The sequence below is a fragment of the Clupea harengus genome, chromosome 8 (assembly GCF_900700415.2).
Source record: "Clupea harengus chromosome 8, Ch_v2.0.2, whole genome shotgun sequence".
Classification (NCBI taxonomy): Eukaryota; Metazoa; Chordata; class Actinopteri; order Clupeiformes; family Clupeidae; genus Clupea; species Clupea harengus.
In genome coordinates, this window is record NC_045159.1 from 26,571,701 (window position 1) to 26,591,009 (window position 19,309).

Genomic DNA, 19,309 nt, shown 5'->3' on the forward strand with positions numbered 1-19,309 from the left:
TCCTCTCACACCCGGCGCCGTGCACCCGTGGATGTTTGTCGCCCATTAAGGAGCACACTGCCCGTATGAACTTTAAAATGAAATGGCCTCGTGCTTCGGCTTTGTCGCCCTAACGTGCAGCTGAGGCCCTGCTCTCGTAATTACAAAAAGTTCTCCTCTCGACTCCACCGTTGTTTCGTTCCCGACAACACACCATCTGCCAGTTTTCTTTTTTCTTTTTTTAAAAGACAAGAGTTCATCCACCACAGGGGAAAAGGAAAATCATGTTCTGCCCTCACATTTTGCCCCTAGAAAATACCCCTCTCCTTTATCCCCCAACAAGTGCACTTGTGAGCATTACAGCTACCGCGGCGACAGCAGCCTCGGCACCACAGCTCTCGGAGAAAAGCCTTGTCTCTCTCTCCAGCATGAGTTGTATAGGGGTGACGGCAAATTAGTCTTGAAGAAGTGCCGTGGTGACGGGCGGCGTGTGGGGAACAATGAGCTGATTTAATAAAGGCTAACTAAGGGGACAGACTCTGGTTACAGCCCCCCTGAGGGGCATTGTCTCTGCAGTCGAGGCCCTCTGCCCTAATGGGGGCTGTGAGAGCGGACGAGAGGCTGGCTGGAGGTGTGCTGCCCCCTCCACACCCAACACACATAGATGATTAAGCCACCATCAGTCACTCATGCCATTGTCTCAGCAACATGGCTCCCTTTCTCACACAGCTGTTCTTGTGAGGGTTTTTCTCCATCCCTGCCCCTCTTTTTCTCTCTCTCTCTCTCTCTCTCTCTCTCTCTCTCTTTCACTATACAAGTTTTATCTCTCACTAACACAGTCATGTAGTCCAGGTCCTGAAGATGGACTAATTAAAATCTTACACCTATCCACTGTAAAGAGCAGGTCAGAAACTTTGGACTGACTCTGGTTTTCTCTGTCTTAGCTAATCCTGACCCTGAGGCTCCCCCAGTATCTGGCCCTCTTACGTACGGCTCCACATACCCCACTGCATCTCCTCATCCCCTGCTGCCGCCGCCGCCGCCGCCGCCGAGGTAAATGGTCTGCCACGGTGCTGCTGGTGGGGCTTTCTTGGCTGGGCTGATATGGCATGGGGAGCCATCTTGCTGCATTGAGTGGTTCCTCCATTCCCCAGTGTGTGTTGGCATGGCTCTCCCGGTCCATTCACAGTCAACAGGATTAACTCTGCTTACTGCGGGCTTACAGGAATCCCTGCTTTCTCATTCTGATGTGCATGATGGCATGCCAGTTGGGGGGAACAATGAGCCCTGCCAATGTGTCTCTCACACCGTATTATGAATGGCACAGAATGCACCAATTACTATAAGCCCATACCTAATACATGAATGTGGATGACACCGGGAAACAGACATGGTTTTTTTTTTCAAGGAGATTGTTTCCTTTTTGTTTCCTTTTTTTTTTTTTTTTTCTTCACGGTAATTAAAGCTGTCGAATGGTGGTGGTGGATATGAAAGAGGTGAGATGAGAGAGGAGAGATAATACTTCAGAACACGAACCTTCAATCTTTTGTCTATTTATCTTTCACGGCGATGTTTTTGTTCAATCCCCCCCAACTTCCCACTCACATCATTTCAGTCTGGAGCTCTTCTTCGTTTAATTTCTTAAGTGTTGAGAGGTAATAGTTCCCGTGTTAGTTTGAGTGGCAACAGTGGATACACAGTGGGGTTTAGAATCACAGCATTGCACACCTACACCGTGCACATGTTTGCCACTATGTAAATTTGCAAATATTGTGTAACCTCTTTCATTGCAGCTACTTATCCACATCCGGGATCTCTTCAAATGTATTGTTAATATACTGTATGTTTATTGGGGACCGGACCTCATGGGGGGAGATATCAGTGACCTGTGACAGGATATTAATTCCATTGTATGTAATGGGATTTCAGACCATTCCTTTGGGATGTATCATAGCCTATTTAGAACTGCTAGCCAGCCACATATACAGTACATGAGAGTTAGCTTCTCAGACACTGTGTGCCTTCATATGGTTCAGGATATGAATATGACAGCATGGTCCATACAGGCATACAGCTACATTTGCCTTTTGCAGCCTTTGCAGCCTTTGCTGATAGATATATATACTGTATATGATATTTGTGATTCTACTTCACATCTCTCAATGGACATCATATGAAATGGCTGTCCTCCAAATAACTAGTATGAAAACACCATTACAAATGTTAGAGTGAATGTTAAGGTTGTGTTGGTTGGTAATCTCTTTGTGAAACGCTCTCGCTCTCTCTCTCTCTCTATCTCTCTCTCTCTCTATCTCTCTCTCTCTCGCTCTCGCTCTCTCTCTCTCTCTCTCTCTCTCTCTCTCACTCACTCACTCACTCTCCCTCACTCCATCTCCAGATCTGCTTAATCTCTCTGTGTAATGCAGTAGTGGATGAGTGTTTGACCTAGGAGCCTGTGCTGCTGGTGCTGCTGATGCTGCTGCTGTTGTGAATGGTGAATGCAGTAGGAAATACGGTTGTCCTCCACAGCAAAGGGTGAAGGAGAGGGGAAAAAACCCCACATGAGTTATGAGACGGCTCCTATGACCCAGAGAGGAAAGGGAGGTTAGGATATTGATGGCCGGTCAAACTGCACCCCTTTTCTCTTGGAGCTGGGCTGCTGAGATGACAAGGGGTCCCTGTCTGGCTACTTGTCATGAGTTTAATATATTAATTATCAAGTAAACTCACCCAGGGGAGTGCTGCAGGATGACAGATTCTCAATATGGCCCCCAGTTCACTAACTGCCTTCTCTTGACCACGGGAGAGCCAAACCACAGTTAATTTGATATGCAAATGATTACATTTTCTAAGATATATCACCATTTAAAAGTGATTTGGATCTTTTTCGACAGCATTAAGGGACTGCGCCAAAGATATCTAATGTGCTGTTTCCGTTCTAGAAGCAGTAAGCATAGGGGAAGTTATTTTCAATGCAGTTTTTAGTAAATATTTAGCAATATTAAAATAATGTAAAATTCTTTGAAATGTAAAGAAGACAAGGATATTAAAAAATATTAAGACCATATTTAGTGTCAGTTGCTCTCTGTGTGTCATTGGCCGTATCTGGAACATGTCGGTCAAGCTAGTACTGTTCACAAAAAAACATTCTGCATTATTCAAATGTAATTGCTCTACCGATTAGGGGCTTGATCATTCCTCTTACGCTGTGTTTGTAACCCTGGCGTGTCGAGTTGAGAGAACACTAGGACCATTCTGGAGCTGATGATTGCAAACAGCACTCCTCTTATAAACCGAAATATCAACAGGAAATGTACTTTGCCAATGTTGGTAACCGCACTGAATCGATCCACAATCATGGTATCAGGCATGTTGTAGTTGTGAAAGATCAGTGCACAGACACCACCAACATTTTGTTCTTTTATCTTATCCACTGCCAGGTAGCAGAATATAAAATCCACTATCGATGGAAATATTTACACTGATTCATGTGTGCACACTTTAAATATGTTTCACAGCATTTTACCTCTATGACGGAGAGCAGAGCTGTGACACTGTTTAACTTACTAGCAATACATTTGTAATGACAAAATAATAAGAAGAACAACAACAACAACAAAAACAACCTGAAATTGATATTTTGATAGTTGGTGTGTGTCTGTGGTACAAAGTGAATATTGGGGTAATGCAATCCCCCACGCCCCGTCCAACCCCACAGCACCCCACCCTAACCACTGGACAGAAGCTGAACACCTAGCGGTTCAGGCTCTGTTATGGCTACTCAGAGGTCGGCTAATACCTGTGCTCATGTCTTTCTCCTCTGCGAAACCCTGAAGGTGCTCGAGTTCAGATGTGAGGTTTGCACTCTTATAGAGATCAATGGATCCAGATGCAGCCGGATAACAAGAACACATCATCAATAGAAACAAGCGGGATGCCTTTATTTAGCACTTATAGTGGGAATAGAGACAGATCATATTGGCACATCCAAAGTATTTTATTCCAAGTATAAATATTGCAATACAGCACGCTGATGGAGATAATTTCCAAACACTGTTAATGACTTAAGAATATAATAATCAAGTGCCTTGTATTATTAATGACCTTATATGAATCATGTACTTATGTAAGCAGGAACATGGCTTTTCTGTGTTTCTGCGTGCGTGTAACTTAGAATAGTAGGTGCCACTTAGTCTGCACATGTACAAGAGCATGTTTAGACCAGAGGTGATAAGAAGGGTCGAACTGTGCTTCTTCCGACCTTGCAAAACTTCCATCCTTGCCTCAGATATCCCTGCTGAACGCTCAACTTCTGTCTATATAAACCTTGTGCGATGTGTTTATCATTGCTTCACTTTCAGCCTTGTGTTGGGAGTGAGCCCGATTGCAATTGTTGTTTGTCTAATAAATATACTTATATTTAGTCATTTAGCAGACGCTTTTATCCAAAGCGACTTACAAGGATGTATACACATTTTACACTGATGGCACACTGCACATCAGGAGCAATTAGGGGTTCAGTGTCTTGCTCAAGGACGCTTCGACAGGGAATCAAACTAGCAACCTTCTGATTACTAACCGACTTCTCTACCTCCTGTACCACTGTCGCCATACATATATGCAGCTCCGGAGTCCTGAGGTAACTAGGGTGAATTTTCACCTATCACACGCCATTTCCCTTATGGTGCCAAATTCCTCTGGGAGGTTTTCAACTTCATAAGGAGTCATTATCGCAGCTCTGAGTGACCGCTCAGCGCCAATCAGCATGCCGATGTGTGTCAGTGTGTCAGTGATCCCGAGGAAAAGACCCGGCGTGTGTATGTGGAGGTGTCGCGTAAAAGAAGGTAGCCGCGGCGCAGGCTGAGAGTCACTCTAAAGGCAGACCACACGCGAGGACCATCAGCCCGGTGGTAATTACTGTAATTGTGGCAACTTTGTGTCGTGTTGAGTGTCACATGGGGGTCAATGAGAACATCTTCACAGGAGAGCCCTCGGTGCTAATTAGGCGGAATTGATTCCCGTGGGCCGAGGATGTGTATCCCACTGATACTGTTGTGTGCATACGTCCACTTTACCTTCTGATTAATCACAGGTGTGTGTGTGTGTGTGTGTGTGTGTGTGTGTGTGTGTGTGTGTGGGGGGCTCTGCCACATACATTGGGCTCCCAGCCACTCCTGTGTGTTTTTCAGCACACATTAGGTGTTTTACACAATTACTCAAGTTAATAGCGCTGCGCTTTCTGTTCAATTGAGGGGCCCTGGGAAGTCCAACAAAGACGGACCAACACAACTGCCTGTCACTAATGTACCAGAATCAATTCACCATCCCTGTTTAATATGAGCTTTACCACATGCAGTGTGTAATGGACAGATGATCTATCTTAGGATGCACACACTTGCAAAACCCACAGAGAAATTGCTTCCAACATAAAGTATTTAAAAAAAAGAGCGAGGGAAGTAGCTTTTAGTGTTTTCCGAAAATGGGGAAGTGATTACTGCAGATTGCCGTTAACTACATGGGGGCCTCCTCCACCTGACTCCCCTATGCCATGTCTCCGAACACAGACAGCCTGGCGTAATGACTGTTTACACAGCAAATGTCCTTCCCCAACGCGTCATAATTTGCTCTAACAGCCTCAATTATGCTTCTTATTCAGCCACCTTACAAAAACAGCGGCGACAACACCTCTTGCCTTTTGCGAGTAGTTAAAGTTGTTGAACGGCGAACATTTTTTTAAATCGTCCCCTTTCCTCAGCAGTGAAAGACGTGTCCCTAATAGCATAATGTGTCTCCAATTTAGAGAGTGAAAACAGAGGAAGGGGGGAGGAATTGCAATTTTCACACTTTACAAAAGAAACATGGACAGGTACACAAAGCCAAACAACAAGTCAGTCCCTTGTCTGTCCAACTTAAGTGGGTCATTTCTTTTACCGGTTCCCTTCATGATGGCTCCGGAGGACCAATGCTCAAACCACAAGTCGCCTCTCTTCCCAGCTGTTACCTCTGGCCCTTTCAGTAAATCTCTGACAACAACAACTAGTTCCGCTTGTCTTTTAAATAGCACAATTTTCTTTTCAATTAACTAGTGTAGTAGGGAAATGATTCCTTTGACAGCAATTTCATTTCATTTCGTAAATGAAAGTAACCTTTGCAACATTCTATGGATGTGTGTATGCTATACATGCAACATTTGACACATTATGATATTGAAATTGTTCAACGTTCACAGGCATATAATTCAATACAATTCATACTGCATCAAATAGGCTTATGTTATGTGTAAGTATACAAGTGATGTGTATAAGTAAACAATATTTATAATATAAGAACACCAAAGAGGATACTCTCTTATTGCTCTTTAGTGTATTTTATCAAACAAATTAGACTTAGAAAAAAGGAATCATTTTAAGAATAGGGTACACAAATGTTAAAGAGAGCTGTCCACATTTTGTTTAAATAAATAAAAAAAATAATAAATAAATGAATATTGTCAGACAGCAATGAAAATCCAGAAGATTGTTACCAAAATACATAAAAATCTGTTTTAGAGTGACTGTTTCTCCAAGTGTAGAGAGAAGGCCAATGTTTCTTGTTCCTCTATGTGGCACTCAGCATGAGTCTGTTCCAGTGGTGAATAAGCCCTCTGGCACACACTCTCTCTCCCTGTGACACACACACACACACACACTCACACACACACACACACACACACAGAGTCAGTGGAGAGAGCCGTGTCTCCTGTGCACAGCATGGAGCTCTCTGCCTACAATAACGGAGACACAAACAAGCGTGACCAGTCTGATGTGTATCACTTCATAATTTAATTACATTTAGGTAGGGAGCATTGTGTGTGTTTAAACACCAGTGGGGAGTATTTTTCCGCAGGCATGAAGGAAAAATAGATATTATATTTTGGTACATTATGGACACACACCACAGTGTCCGTAATGTATGTAGTCAATTGAAACTGCATGTTGGTTCAGACTTAACCATAGCCTGCCTGTAAGGACATTTTCATGTTTAGTCATAACTGTTAATGCCAACTCCTAACAATTCTGAGCTCTATATTTGTACTTAAAAGCAAATTGTTCGACTTATTCAACAGTCCTGTTATCAAGTCCGTCCTGTATCAACTTATGTTACTGCTGTGAGCGTTACCAGTCTTATTCCTGTGTCCGATCTGATCTAATTATTATTCTTCAATGTTTTGCAGTCATTGTGCCATTCCACAGTTTTGCGACAGCATTTAACTACCATTCATATTTCAAATTCTGGAGAAAGCAGGTCATATACACTTCTCAACACCATGGCAAAACTAGACAATTCAGTCAGGTATCTACTGCTCCAAGATCACACTTCTCAGGGTTACTAATGATCTACTAATGGGTTACCAGTGATGGCTGCTGATGGCCTACTTGATTTAAAGCCTTTTAGACCTTCCTGCCACCTTTGATGCCATCAATCACGTTGTCTTAATCAAGTCATTTTACTTCCTCAGTGTCATTAATCAAATGTGGTGTACCTCAAGATTCACTTCCTGGTCCAGTATCGTTCACCCAGTCTTGGATGTAGCCAATGGGTTGCATAATGTATCATCAAAATATTTAGTTTCTTTAATATGCTGACACTACTAAGTGTGACCTATTTGTTAAACACAATGGGTTAAACCATTTGTCTACATGACCAATGCTCTTCAGTTAAACAGCTCAAATGTAAGTCCTCCTTTTTGGACACTCAAACATCCCTTGGCTAAATTACCGCTACATCCTACATATAGCCAACGTGTGAGGTTACTGCCAGTGCTTCCTAACAACTCATGTAACCACAGGGTGTGTCGTGGTTTGGTGTGTCCTTAGCCCCTTTGGGTCATAGTGACCTGAAACTATTGTCAAACAATGCAAAATGATGATGATGATGATGTGATTACCTCCATAGGTGTCCCTCTAGCTTCCTAAAATGACCCCAAAATGACCCCTATTGTGTTTGGGTCAATATGACCCGAAGTAACTTCTGATGTAGAACAAGCTATATGAGCTGCTCTGTCTCACTCAGTGTGTATAAACTAGCCATCCATTTTCCTCGTTCTCATAAATGCTTGCTAGAATGTCCATTTTAAGAAATTTAGTGTAGCATGCTAGCTCATTAGCAATGCTTTGTATCCATTCGCCCTTCCACACACTCACACACACATTTTTGACTCCTCCTTTGTTCGGGGTTCCTGCATTTTTCTATTTATGAGAGTAGAGGACCACTTCATTGCTAATTTGTTTGACAGTTTAGAGATAGCATGAGAAGATCATTGGATGTCCTAATGCATTTGTATTGGCCTACCTGAGAAGAGAGCCTCTGAAAGGTGGAAAAATAGCTGACTGCTGAAAATAAAAACGTAGAGGTCCTTGGTAATGCAGAGACAGGCTAAAGCAAGTTGTTGTGATGTAGCAGGTTTAGCCTACCATCACAACACTTTCCAGGTTCAAATTGGGCAATATTGACCTACGGTGGGTATATGCACATAAATGCCCCAGTTTGGATTATTCCTTATATAATCTACTTTATCTGGTGTAAAAAGGTGTATATTCCAAAATGTCCTAGTTTGTCAAGATACCCCCCCCCCCCCCCCCCCCGCCTCCTTTCTCAACCCCTTGTAAAAACTTTCTTCAATGCATTAGGACATCAGAGGTCCAATCCTTCAATGAGCCATCACTCTATCCTGGTTAACCATATCTAAGTAGATGTTACAGACTTGCAACCTCCCTGTCTTCATTTAAATATGTTCTTAGATGGTGTCATTAGTGTTTGAAAGAGGTTTCACCATTATTTGTTCTGCTGTAACAAATTTTGAACAATGAAATATTATAACTGGTTCATTCAAGAGGTGGTGCTATAGATTTGATTTGTGCGAGATGGTTTCATTTCATAAATATCATAATCTAGACTGTGTCAAATCAACGTTGCTGCTATTTTGGTAATGCATGTGGTCTTCTGGGGTTGCTAGAGAGAGACTAGATCAGGTGACCTTGTAAACACCTATTTGCAACACTGTGCCAAATTGTTAAGTTGTATTTATATATAGGTGAGGGGAGTTAAACGTTTAATTGAATCCCGGGTCATAATGACCCAGACATGATAGGTGTTATTTTTTCTCAGCACAATAGGAGGGTTAAAGGTACACTTTAAAACTGTTTATCGACAAATATTAGCAACACAGTTTTCAGGGGGGGGAAAAAAATCATTGTACAAATACTTTTTGTGTAATACGTCTTGGTCTCCTATGTATGTTGCCTATGTAACCCATGATGCCTGGTGTGTGTGTGTGTGTGTGTGTGTGTGTGTGTGTGTGTGTGTGTGTGTGTGTGTGTGTGTGTGTGTGTGTGTGTATGTGTGGATTGCGTGGCCATAATATGCATTTTATGTAATCACTCTCAGCATGCTCGTTCATTACTCTAAAGCTAACGCATTGGTTTAGCCATCTACAGGTCATGACAGGCAAAGAGGAGATGTTATGTTTTGTAACCCATTAGACAAGGCCAAAACCGTGAGGGAAGACAACATGTATAAACCCTAAATGTATCAATTCTCATGTGTTAAACTCCAACAAATGTCCACACTTGGATGTGGCGTAAGCGGAATTGGTTTATGAGGCATATGAGCGTAATTGCCAATATAGCCACAGTCATGGTCATTTATTCTTTGCCTTTAGATTTTTTTTTTCATTCTTTTGTTTTTCATTCATTTGTTTATTATTTATGTATTTCATTTTTAAAATTATTTATCTGCTCCTACCTTGACACACACACATAAACAGGAGCTGCAATGCAGACACGCAGTGATAGATAAGAGAGGGGGGGGGGGGGGGGGGGGGGGTGGAATGCCGCCCCTCTGCACTTCTTTGTATGCATCTGATGTGTTTCACATGGCGAATGACCTTCGAGTCGTGAATGAGGCAGAAGCGCCCTCTTTTGTGGGCCGGGGGGGTGAGCAGACAATCCGTGCGTGCCCGCTCTGGTGGACATGTTCCTGATAAACCCGTGATCTCCCTGAGCAGTCACAATGGGGACCACGTTCATTTGCATGATTTGAATTGGCAGCCGACCCTCTGAATGTGCCGCCGAGGACCTGACAAGTGCACCGTGGCATCAGATGGAAACAAGTTACCATTGGGGAGGTTCAGCACAGACAATTCAAGGAGGGCAGATGATATGGCTTGTCTTCATTCTCCTGAAATCCCTTATCTGGACTTTGGGAAGTCAGGGCTTTCAGTTTCTGTGTCCAGGGGGGTGGGGGGGTGGAGGGGGTGAGGACACACTGTTATTGCAGAGGGCCAGCAATGGCGCCAGATAGAGTGACGAATGCTGATAATACTGTTGGGATTAAATGCTAAAGGTGTGCTAGCTATTTACTAGCTTTACATTATGAGACACTGTAGATCGTATATGAACTCATGACCACCATGCCATTTTGCACACATTATAGCTTAATATTATTGCATTATGCTGATGAAATGTAGTATTTCTGAGTAACCTCCAACAGGGTAAATCAAGAATTTGTAAAACTATATTAGCTGAGTTATTACAAATAGTGCACAGTAATTTCAACATTTAACACACTAAATGTGGACATTCCACTCCACACTTTCTCATTTTGTGGACAATATCTTTTCCTTCCACGGCGCTACCTTCTCTCTGCATTTTACACAGTGCATTTGTGTTTTCAGGGGTGCGGGGTGCGGTGTGCGGGGGGGGTTCACTCTTTCATCCTGACAGATAACACATTTCCATCAATAAGATCCATATGTTTAGCGGTTGTTCCCCCTGATCACGAGTCTTTGTGTGATGCCCGGGACTCCCAACCAGGGCTTCATCCTCACAGCCCTTAACCAGCCAGCAGCCCCTGTTCATTTATAATCTCCCTCTGGTGCAGGAACCAGCAGGAGCCAGACGAGGCCAGCCTGGCCCATCCAGATGGGGCCAATAGGGCTCTGTAGGGGTGTGAGTGCTATGTGTTAGGAGAACAAGAGGGGGAGCGTGTTGAATTAAAGGTGAGCTTTGTCAGCGTAGAAGTAAGCCCATTAAATACATTTGAGAAATTCCCTGATTTTACAGCAATTAAGAGCTTACACGTGAGGTACTCCAAGAAACCTCAGATGGCGTACACAGTGATATTTTTGACATATGTTGTTCATTTAAACTTGAATTTAAATACTTAAATACTGTTTTTGAAGACTTTGTTTGTTTGATTATGCTTTGTCTGAATTGCTGGCTGCCCATCATATACTGATCCACTGTCTAATTCTTAACGAATGGAAGCACCTTTTTTGAATAAACCATAATTTTTATTGAGTATTGTTTTTAGTGCTTTTTGCACGCCTCTGGTTGCAGTTTGAGACCGCGTATAGTCGCATACATATAGAGAACTGCCATGCGATAAAAATATTTTCCCAGAAATCGGGCTTGCACACTGTTAATCATACAACTGCTCAATTTACAACCTGCCAACCGTACGCAAAGTGACAAGGCAACTTAGTTCCCCCTTAGGTCTTCCGTCTTCTGTCTTTGAGCAACACCACTCCTGTTGGCCCCGGTGACCGTGTGCGTTTGGAATGTCTTTATGAAGTCACTGCTTGTCCCTTTGTGTCCCCAATAATATGGAATCCCTCTTAACATTTACATCTCCTTTAACTTCACCACATGACCTCATTAGCATTCCAGAGAAGAAGGTGTCCTCAAGTTGATCAACAAAAGGAGGCCTGTGCCCCTGGTGGCGGGGGCGTTTGATAGACTTTGGGCTGCTCACTGTCTCCCCCCCATAGCCCAACCACAGGAGTGGGATTAAGCCCTCTGCCCTACAATGGTGACACATGTCCCCGCTAGTCATTGATGGCCCCTACACCCACCCACCCACACACACACACACACACACACACACACACACACACACACACCCTCACACTTACACATGCTTCTAACTCACTAATAAGGATTAGTCGTAATGAGCCGTGAGGAGTTAACCATGAATGAGGCCCGTCCTTAAGCAGCCTGTAATTTTATTCTGCATCATGTCGCTTTCCACCCCCTTCCTTTCTTCCCTCTGTGTTTGAACACAAGGTGTAATCCCCTTGAAAATCAAAGGTGCGCGGAGGCGAATGAATATAGATCCCCGCTGGATGGACTCTCCGGGCAGGCACACACAACCATCTGCTGGCCCCCTCTATTCACCTGCCGCTGCCCAGCGAGGCCCCCCAGGTCCACCCCAGCGAGGCCCCCCCAGCACCCATTCAGTCCAGTCCACTCCAGCGCACTTCACACCTGATTTTGGGTTTCTCCCTTTTCTCCCATTTTTTTTTTTTTGTCTTCCACTCCTCTTTCCTTCTTTTATTCCCGGTTAATTGTAGTTGAAGAAGTGGGCAGCCATAGTTTTTTTTTTTTTACCATTTTCTTTCCTTGCTCGCTTTCTTTCTTTCTTTCTTTCTTTTTTTCTCTCCCCTCTCTTCTCTCTCTCTCTCTCTCTCTCTCCCTCTCTCTCTCTCTCTCTCTTCTCTCTCTCTCGTGGAGGTAGGCTGAAAGCTTGAAAGCTGATGTTCTACACAATGAGGTTCAGAGGTGTTGATTGAAGGCATGGCTATGCTCTGCTCTCAGCACTGTCCTCATATCGCAGTGCCTTTACTCTGCATCTCATTACATGGGAATCGTGTCCCCCTCCCATCTCCCTCACCAATCATGGTCATGACTAGCCTGTCCTGAAGTTAGAGAGAACATTGTGTGTTATGTGCTGAAGTTCATCATGTATGTTTTATTTCTGGTGCACAAGTACAGTTTTTACAGACGACACAGCGTAATAATGCAGCATATTGACACAGGAAGTCAATTCTTAACAGACAGGTCAGTCTATCCTGAGCGCTATCATATATATTTTGCCAAGACGTTTTCTTTTAATATTTGTGGACTCACCGTCTATGAAGATTTACATTTACATTTACTAAACTCAATAAATAAAGAGACATCTTGCTAATTTTTCTCTCTGCAATTCATTGACCCAGCTTGCCAGAGGGAAGCTAACCCGTAGGAGCAGTGTGAGGTTTCCACTGAGGATTGCCCAGGCTGGAGAGAGAGAGAGAGAGAAGAGAGAGAGAGAGAGAGAGAGAGAGTCATCTAGAGCAACAGTGGAGAGAGAGAGAGAGAGAGAGTCATCTAGAGCAACAGTGGAGAGAGAGAGAGAGAGAGAGAGAGAGAGTCATCTAGAGCAACAGTGGAGAGAGAGAGAGAGAGAGAGAGAGAGAGAGAGTCATCTAGAGCAACAGTGGAGAGAGAGAGAGAGAGAGAGAGAGTCATCTAGAGCAACAGTAGAGAGAGAGAGAGAGAGAAAGAGAGAGAGAGAGAGAGAGAGAGTCATCTAGAGCAACAGTGGAGAGAGAGAGAGAGAGAGAGAGAGTCATCTAGAGCAACAGTGGAGGAGAGAGAGAGAGAGAGAGAGAGAGTCATCTAGAGCAACAGTGGAGAGAGAGAGAGAGAGAGAGAGAGAGAAAGAGAGAAAGAGAGAGAGAGAGAGAGTCATCTAGAGCAACAGTGGAGAGAGAGAGAGAGAGAGAGAGAGAAAGAGAGAAAGAGAGAAAGAGAGAGAGAGAGTCATCTAGAGCAACAGTGGAGAGAGACAGAGAGAGAGAGAGAGAGAGAGAAAGAGAGAGAGAGACAGAGAGAGAGTCATCTAGAGCAACAGTGGAGAGAGAGAGAGAGAGAGAGCAAAGCTTTCGACTCAGTATGGCACGATGGACTTATGTTGAAATTAATTGATAGTGGAATTGGAGGCAAAACGTATGACATCATTAAAGATATGTATAAAAACAATAGATGCTGTGTAAAAATTCACAACAGTAACAGATTATTTTGATCAGACAAAAGGAGTTCGACAAGGCTGTTGCTTAAGTCCAACCTTATTCAATATATATATTAATGATTTGGCCACAAAAATTGAAAGATCTTCGTCCCCAGGTCTTAAACTTCTAAATAAAGAAATTAAATGCCTGCTTTTTGCCGATGATCTCCTCCTACTCTCCCCGAGTCCAGAGGCGCTTCAGGAAAGTCTGAATATTATCAACGAATACAGTATAACATGGGCCCTTCCAATTAACCTGGATAAATCCAAAATCATTGTATTCCAAAAAAGACATTCCAAACACAATAATTATTACAGCTTCACAATTGGCGAAGAAAAACTGGAACAAGTAAAAAATATTGTTATTTAGGACTAACGATTTCTTCAACTGGACTTTTTGATGGAGCAATAACAGATCTAACGGAAAAGGCAAGAAAAACCTATTACATGCTCAGGAAATCACTACTAAAATATAACCCCCCCATAAAACTCTGGCTAAAAACTTTTTGATTCAATACTGAAACCAATATTACTGTATGGGAGTGAAGTTTGGGGAACTAAATTTAAAAATAAATTGGACACATGGGACAAAAGCCACCCCGAACTATTCCACTTGGAATTCTGCAAAAATATACTGGGTGTAAACAGGAGTTGCCCTAACATAGCGTGTAGAGCAGAGTTGGGAAGATACCCACTCCTTCTAGACATACAAAAGAGAGCAGCAAAATTCTGGAACCATCTGCAAATAAGCAAACCAGACAGGCACCACCACACTGCTGCCCAACTGAGGGATGGACACCCAGAGAGAGACCCCTTCAACTACCTTGTCCAAAAACATGGGCTCAGCAAGAAAGACTTAAGCATTGCCTCAAAACTAAAACAGTTAAAAGAAAGCTGTATAGAAAATTACACTAACTGCTGGAAGAATCAAATGAAAGAATCCAGCAAGCTAAATGTATACAGAACATTAAAAAAGGACTGCAAATTGGCACCATACTTAATCCAAATAAAAAATTATAAACAAAGAATTCTATTAACAAAGTACAGGCTCAGCGACCATAGTCTTGCAGTAGAAAAGGGGCGACACAGACAATGCTGGGTGGCTCCCGAAGGGAGACTATGCGTCCACTGCAATATTAACGCTGTCGAAAATGAGCCTCATTTTCTGACGGAATGTACAAAATACCACAATATAAGAAGTGCATATTACAAACAATTTGAATACATCCACCCAGGTTTCATAAACCTAACGAACCAACAAAAACTACCATTCCTCCTGGGGGAAATAGAGACCTGTAACATTTTAGCCTCCGAATATGTGCAGTCCTGCCACATCCTCCGAGAGCAGGCCATACCACCAATAAACATAGGCCTGAACTCATAGTGTTTTTTTTTTTTTTTTTTTTTTTTTTTGTATCTATTCTTATCTGTCTATGTTTTTTCTTTACGTAATTATTATAATTGTAATGTTTTTTATTTAAGCATTTTTATTTTATATATTTTTATTTATTTTTTTATTATTTAATTAACTTATCTGTTCCTGTATTACCATTGTTGTTATTATTGTTGTTATTATTATTGTTCTTATTGTTTAAGTGCTTTGGCAACAGTGTACCATACATTCATGCCAATAAAGCCATTGAAAATTGAAAATTGAAATTGAGAGGGAGAGAGAGAGAGGAGGAGAGGAGAGAGAGAGAGAGAGGGGAGAGAGAGAGAGAGAGAGGAGAGAGAGAGAGAGAGAGAGAGAGAAGAGAGAGGAGAGAGGAGAGAGAGAGAGAGAGAGAGGGAGAGAGGGGGGAGGAGGGGAGAGAGAGAGAGGGTGGGAGGAAGAGAGAGAGAGAGAGAGAGCGGGAGAGAGAGAGGGTGGGAAGAGAGACGGGAGAGAGAGAGAGAGAGAGGAAGAGAGAGAGAGGAGTGAGAGAGAGAGAGAGAGGGAGGGAGGAAGAGAGGAGAGAGGGAGAGAGAGGGAGAGAGAAGGTGGGAGGGAGAGAGAGAGAGAGGGAGAGAGAGAGAGGGAGAGAGAGAGAGAGAGAGAGAGAGAGGAGAGAGAGAGAGAGGGAGAGAAGAGAGAGAGAGAGAGAGGAGTGAGAGGAGAGAGAGAGAGAGAGAGGGAGAGAGAGAGGGATGGAGAGAGAGAGAGAGAGGGTGGGAGGAAGAGAGAGAGAGAGGGAGAGAGAGAGAAGGAGTGAGAGAGAGAGAGGGAGAGAGAGAGAGGGATGTGAGAGAGAGAGAGAGCGGGAGGAGAGAGAGAGGGAGAGAGAAGAGAGAGAAAGAGAGAGAGGGATGGTGAGAAGGAGACGAGAGAGGGATGGGATGATTGAGAGGAAGAGAGTGATGGGTGAAGACAAAGAAAGAGGGAGGGAGAGAAGGAGGGATGGAGAGGAAAAAAGAATGGGTAGGCGCTTAGAGGGAGGACAGAGAGAACATTTAGCTCTGTTTAACCTGCTGTGAGGGAGAAGACTGTGAGGAGGCGAGAGCACATTTTTAACAGCCGCTGGATTATGACAGAATGATGCTTAAGCAAATTACACACATTTAAGGTGGCTTTGTTAACGTGTTACAGATGATACTGCTTATACGGCTGTTTTGTACTTCTGTTGGATGTCTCTGTTTTTGAATACCTGTCAAGTCAATAAAGGCGTGTATCCCAAGACAATTATTGTAAAGCACAGTGCTAACACAGGTGTTCTGGCTTAAATTGGCCCTTTCTCATTGAATTACCCCTATAGAGCTGTAGCGTTTACTTAAATTGAACCCACTGGCAGGAATAATGGCCGTCTTGATCGGTAGCCTACCATAGCTCCGGAGAGCCTAAACTAAATAAACTGCCTATTTTAAAATTCACAAAATTGACTTACATTCTAAAAAAACTACAAAGATAAATATCTTGTCCCCCCACAACCTTCCGGCGCATCCTTACACTCACATCCTGGCACTATTTGTTTAATCCTCCCTCTGTCTTCACGGCAATCCAAACTATTCTCATTTGTAGTCCCACGTTGGTGGAACGAACTGCCTAGTACTACCAGAGCAGGGGCGTCCCTCTCTACCTTCAAGAAGCTTTTGAAGACCCAACTCTTCAGAGAGCACCTCCCTTCCTAACTGGCACCTTGACTAGCGCTTAACTTGCACTTCAGCAGTTAAATTCCTGCACTTCTTTTTCCTTTCTAGGTCGTTGTTTTTCTAATTCTTATGTAAAGTAGTATTTATTGTTACACCATGTTCTTTATTGCTCTTAGCTTGACTGTTCTTTCCATTGTACGTCGCTTTGGACAAAAGCGTCTGCTAAATGACTAAATGTAAATGTAAATCTTCACTGAAGAGCTCTTGCTGTGGGCTTATTAAAGCCTAGAGGGTTACAGGTGGACCAAACCAGGGTTTGAATCAGGTATCCAACTTAGAGCAGCCTAGCCTAACTGCCTTTCTTTTGTTACTGGCAAAGTAAGTGTGATTTCATTTCAAAATTAAGCTCGGTAAGATTAGCTTGGTTAGTTTTATCTTTGTGGCTAAAAAACATTTAGCCTAGCTGTTGAAGGCTTTTTTTTAACTACTGATTAAAACATGTCATTTCCAATGCACATATTTTATCTAAAGGTTTCAATCTAATTCATGAATGATTTAGGCTACAACGGGTAGGCTAAATCATTTGTAAAGGCGCAATGACTGAATGAATGCATGAACTCAATGAGTCGCTGGCTGAATCCACCGATTCCTTCTTTGAGGATCTTTAGAAAGGCGGTAAAATGGCTTGCCATTGTCTTTCAGAGGTTTTTATTTGTAGTAATTGTCTACCTCTTGACAATACAGTCTTTCTCACTAGCTTTCTGTTTGAACTCAACTGACAGTCTGCTGCTCCACGGAGCCATTTCCTGCCAATATGGCCGCGATGGGAAAAAAGCAGAGCAAGAATTCACGGCGACCTCAGGCCTGCGTGTGCGTGTGTGTAGTGTGTCCTGGTCGCCTCCATATATATAACACGTGTGTGTTGCTGTGAGTTGTTCGTGCAATAAAAAACTGACTGCAGTCAGCCTTGTTTGTTGTTTGTTGTTTTTGTTTGATACGGTTTATGACGTCGACTGCTACAACTCCATATTCCAACTGACTCATTACTTATTTTCTCACCTCCCTACCAGCCAACCAATAAGTTGTCTAATAACATGCTGACACAAAATATTTTTTATATACAGTACTGTGCAAAAGTTTTAGGCAGGTGTGAAAAAAATGCTGTAAACTAAGAATGCTTTCAAAAATGGAAGTGTTAACAGTTTATTTTCATCAATTAATAAAATGCAGTGAATGAACAGAAGATAAATCTAAATCAAATCATTATTTGGTGTGACCACCCTTTGCCTTCAAAACAGCATCAATTCTTCTAGGTACACTTGCACACAGTTTTTGAAGGAACTCGGCTGGTAGGTTGTTCCAAACATCTTGGAGAACTAACCACAGATCTTCTGTGGATTTAGGGTTCCTCAAATCCTTCTGTCTCTTCATGTAATTTCAGACAGACTCGATGACTTACAGCATTTTTTCACTGTTACCTTTGCATCAAAATAATGCAAATGTAAGTGCCAGTTGCAAAATGCACTGTCATATTGCATGACCAATTTGTACACTGTGGTGTCACAGCTATTTACCTCAGATAATTGTATGCACCAATCTTCATGTAATCTGACACTCGATGATTTACAGCATTTTTTTCACACCTGCCTAAAACTTTTGCACAGTACTGTATGTGGATGCAACACATTGGTGATAAGTCCTCCTTACATGCATGTCATCATCATTGTTTATTCAGGGAGAAATTGACTGAGCACAGGGCTCTTTTGCAGCAATGCCCTGATTGAGGCCACATAGTACAGAAGAACAATACATAAACAAACCACAACAAAACGAAACAGACAAAATACATTTTTTAAAAAACACACACCAAACAACTCAGAAATTAAGCATAAAAAATAAATAAATAAAATAACATAAAGTAAAAAAATTAAATCAGAGAATCATTCAAAACAACAACATTGAGGCACATCCTTATTATCTAAAAGGCTCTTAAATTGGTTGACAGACAAATACTTGGTTAATTTCAACTCCACTTGAATAGTGTTCCATTTATGGGAAGCAAAGAACTTAAAAGCTATTTTACCTATATTAGTTTTTGTAAGGGGGATTTCAAGGGAGATGAGGCTCTGTGACCGTGTATTATGACAGATGGATTTTAATTTTAAAAGTGACATGAGATAATTAGGCAGTTTTCCCACTAAGGCTTTATAAACAAATAAAAGACAGTGTTTTTCCCTCCTGTCTGCTAGAGGGGACCAACCAACATTCTTGTATAAGTTACAGTGGTGGGTCCTGAAAGCGTCTCCTGTAACAAAGCGAATAGCACTATGGTAAACAGAGTCCAGGAGTTTTAAGGTAGAGGGTGCAGCATACATGTAAACAATGTCACCATAGT